Here is a 4,646-nt window from a genome sequence, read left to right on the forward strand (position 1 = left end):
TTTTTTTTTTTTTTTTCTTCCTCAGTTAGGTATGGAAAAGTTAGGTATGGATTTTGGTTTTCTCCTCGCGTTCTACTCCGTTCCCAGTACACAGTATTATCCGATCACCCTGAGAATTTCAAAATATCCTCGAAATAAAACGACCGACGACGACCGCAGCAGACCCGACTACTCCTATATATTTCTCTTTTCGAGAGAAACGTTACAGATACGAATCTTATTCGCCCCATTTCGGAGGAGGGGAGGGGGAGGGAGGGCGAGAGGGGGGGGGAGGGTGGAAGGGGGCGGCGGGGGCGGGGAGAAATTGCAACACAGTTAGGTGATATCTCTCGTCGAAAATATTATTCATTTCCAACGTTGTGACCGGTGACGGGTTCAACCGGAAGGGTCGCCAAAGGATTTTTCGAGAAACCGAGGGAGGATATTTTCCGCGAGGATCAAAAAAAAAAAAAAAAAANAAAAAAAAAAAGAAAAAATTCAGCCCACTCGGGATAAATAATGATAAATTATTGGTCGTCTCTGTTAACGAGGATCGAGTGGTGGCGAGGGAAGTTTTTGATCGCTCACGAGGATTGCGTGTACGTAAGATTTCTCGAATAAATTTGTTTAAAATTTAGATTAAAAAAGAAAAAAAAAAAATATCCGTGGAGTTGGAAGAATAAATGTAGAAAATCGTTGTTATCACGTTCGATAAAATTCGTGAGACGAAAAATTTTTAATTTATTCCTTTTTTTCATGACAACAACACTTCGTGAGCAAATTCATTTAAATTGGTTCGTTTTACTTTTCTCGATTACGCGAATGATTTATATCCGAAATGAGTATATCCGATGAGAAAAAATGGGTGAAGTGGACACGTTAACGATTTTACTTAGTTATCGAATTAAAAATCGGGTCGAACGACAGATTATTCTTCGATTCGTGAGATTCTTTTCCCTGAAACACGACCACGATGACCACGCATGAAATAAATTCCATCGATTTTTTTTTTTTTTTTTTTTCTTTTTTTCATCAATGGAAACACCCATTGCATTCTCGTACAAAACTATTACTTTTTTTTTTCTTTCTTTCTTTCTTTCTTTCTTTCTTTCTTTCTTTCTTTCTTTTTTTACAACGATCCGGTTTTTCTATTGCTTCGAACGTGGTTCGACGAAAGATCGACGCCCCATCTTCTCTCCATCCAAGCATCGCCAATATTTTTTTTTTGCCGAATCGTGGCACTTTCCCATCGTCTCCCTTACTTATTCCCTATATTTAACGAGTGGTAAACTCGATCGTCCATCCAACGAACGAAACAAAAATTTCGTCCGCCAAGGAAAAAAGCTTAAATTCTACGGTCAACGATCATAAATAAAAAGCGAATAACCGAGAAGAAAAAGAAAAAGAAGAAGAAGAAGAAGAAAGAAAAAGAAAAATCGCGAATACCCGTACTCCGATCGTACGCGAGTTTCTTAAAGAAAAAAGAAAAAAAATAAAATAATATAAAATAAAATAAAATAAAATAAAATAAAATAAAATAAAATAAAATAATAAAAAAAAAAAGAAGAAGAAAGAAAATTATCTCAGAATTCGTTAAATCGCTACATCCTACCTAGAGTTCAATATATCGTTATACATGCGTCTTCTTATTGTTATCAATATACTTAAGCTAGCTAAGGTAACAAGGTCTGTATAAAATATAGGACTATGCATCTTGAGTTATTCTCTTCCCTATCCTCTCCTTTCTTTCAATCCAGTTTAAAGTTTTTCGGAAGTTTTTTTTTTTTCCACCGTTGCTTTTCGTTATTAAAAATCGTCGTGTAATTACAGAAGAATCTTAGATCTCAGGAGGCTGCTACTGTGGATAAAAATATAATACGGAAAGATCGATATTAATCATTCTCGATCGATCGATATATCGATTTCTAATAAGAATAACTATTCTTTTTCGTCTGGTTTCTTCTTTTTTTTTTTTTTTTTTTCTTTAATTTAATTATTTTAAATCGTAAGTGAATCGTTCGAGTTGATCCACGAGGGATCCTATCTTGATTTTAGACTTTTTCTAAGCTAATCTTTATTACGTTGTACCTTTTGCTTATTGCTTGTGGAAGTTTGTTTGAAACAATGGATACTTTTTTCGCGTCATTTCTCGTTCGTGTGTGTATATATATATATTTATAGATCGATAGATGCTTAGGCAATATACGTATAGAATTTGTGTGTGTGTGTGTGTGTGTGTGTGTGAAAACTATCGATGATTTCAGAATAGTAGCCATTAAAAATTAGAATGTCTATTTCATATCTCACTCTCACTCTCACTCTCACTCTCACTCTCTCTTTCTCTTTCTAACAATAATTACGATAACGTAAAAACAAACTTTGAAATAAATTTTCAAATACAATGAAGATCATTAGAAATTTACAGTAATTAATATTTTAACAAATATATAAATCGATAAAAGATAATTCGTTAATTCAAACTTACTTAATTTCGAAGAAAATTAAAAAAAAAACTCGAACAATCTGTAACAAATAATCTGTACATAAACGCTCGACGTAAAAAAATTATTTCATCGATTTCCGTGGATCTCGTTTTCCGTTTTGTAGAAAAACGCGTATTTGTATTTGAACGGAAAAGAAAGAAAAAAAAAAAGAAAATGGAGAATTATATGTACAGGCGGTTGCAAAAATTCTCGTTCAATTGCCGTGAATATTTCTCTCTCTACCGAAGACAGGTTTATGAAAAATAATATTTAAAACGCGATACATCTAATTTTAAAACTAAGTCTTCAATGTCAGTCCATAGAAATTCTGCTGCGCGTTTTTTTTTTCCTTTTTTTCTTTTTTCTTATGTGTACACTTGTACACATACATATATATATATATATATATATATATATATATATATATATATGTACANGTAACTAGAACGATCGCCAATCTGAAATTCGTCCGTCGTTTAATTTTAAATTAATCTTGATCGTTTCGAAGGAAAAAAAAAAAAAAAAACACATCGGCCAGAATAAGCAGCGAGTAAAGCAAAGAAAAATATCGAATCACGAGCAATATTTCGTGACAATATTTCATATCAGATTGTTTAAAGAAAGTCTGGCAATTTAAATGAATTAATCGAAGAATGCTTGATCGAACGTGAACTTTTTATCTCTCTTTCTCTATAGAGAGGAAAAGGACCGATTGGAAAAAGACGAAAGTTATTTTAATCGGATATGATATTTTTAACTTTAAAAGCTAAGAATAAATTCGGCAAATTTTAATGGTTAATTTTAAAAACTCGATTGAACATTTTTTTTTTTCCCCTTTTCTTTTCAGGGCAAATTGTTTCGTTTAAAATGGCTTTATAAAGTGATCGCCAATACCCTCCCCCTTCGTTACCGACCGATTATTTCGCGAAATTTAAATTCAAGCGAACGAACATCACCGTACATTTTATCATTATCTTCACTATATCTATATTTCCCTTCGACGAATAATTTATCGGTCCGCGGTGTGGAAAGATCGTTTCGTCCCGAAAACTCTCTCACGCGTCTCGACGAGTGTGTCTCTTACGTTAATTAACCGACTATAATTACTTAGCATAGGCAACTAAGGTACTGTATACAGGCCAGTATATAACGTGTGTATATATATATATAACGGCCACGTTTTCAGTGTCGCCGACTTTCCTCTCTATTACTCGGTCTATAAATTAGGATATTTGCTTCGTCCACGAGACGAGGCAAGGGCGGGGGGAGGAGGGGGAGGGGGGAGGGTTTTATCTTCTTAACTGATCGCTCGCCGACAAATACGACGACAACAACTTTCCCTTGCTCACCCTGTCACTGCGTGTAATAATTCCTAAACGGAAAACTCGTTTTTTATATGTACACGGCAAGGGGGGAGGGGAGAGGGGGGGGGGTGGTATCGTGGATATCGTCGGGCTACTTACGTTTTTCCTTTCTTTTTTTCTTTTTCTTTCTTTTTTTTTTTTTTTTTTTTCCTTTTAACATTAGATAAATTAACGCCGAGGGATCGGTGTTATGTACAAATAGCTCGAGCTCTAGCGATCGATCGTTGGATCGATGGGATGGGATTCGCCCACACCATCGTTACTCTCTATTCCGTACACTTGGCTACTTGTATGATTACGATTGGAAGGAAGATATAAACCGGTGAAGAAATTTATGATTTTCGTGCTTTAACTCTGCTCTCTGAAGCGAGAACGATCGAACGAATAATTGGTAGGGAGGTGTGTAGAGCGATCCGCTCGAAAAGCAAGCAGACAGAATAGCGTCCACTACTATGCTATATTATACTCGTTAAGGAAGGAAGGAACGTGATTAAAAGCGTTATATCATATACATATTTCGATCTGTTTTATTCGGAAACCAAGTGTTTGTCGAAGAGGAGATAAACGGGGAAAAATATAATTGAGCAAAATCCTTCTGTTGCTGTTCTCCCCTTTCAGCTATATAGCTATACAGCTTATATACGATAGAATAAATCGTAAAAAAAAGAAGAAGAAGAGAATCGTAAAATGTCGCGTATAAGTATAACAAACTCGATTAAACGATCAACTTAACGTAGGAAGGAAGTGTTTTCTAGTTACGGCACTGACCATCTGTATTAATAACGAGAGAGGAGAAAAAAAAAAAAAAAAAAAAAAAAAA

Source organism: Apis laboriosa, unplaced genomic scaffold (genome assembly GCF_014066325.1).
Source record: "Apis laboriosa isolate Shangri-la unplaced genomic scaffold, ASM1406632v1 scaffold23_cov150, whole genome shotgun sequence".
Lineage (NCBI taxonomy): Eukaryota > Metazoa > Arthropoda > Insecta > Hymenoptera > Apidae > Apis > Apis laboriosa.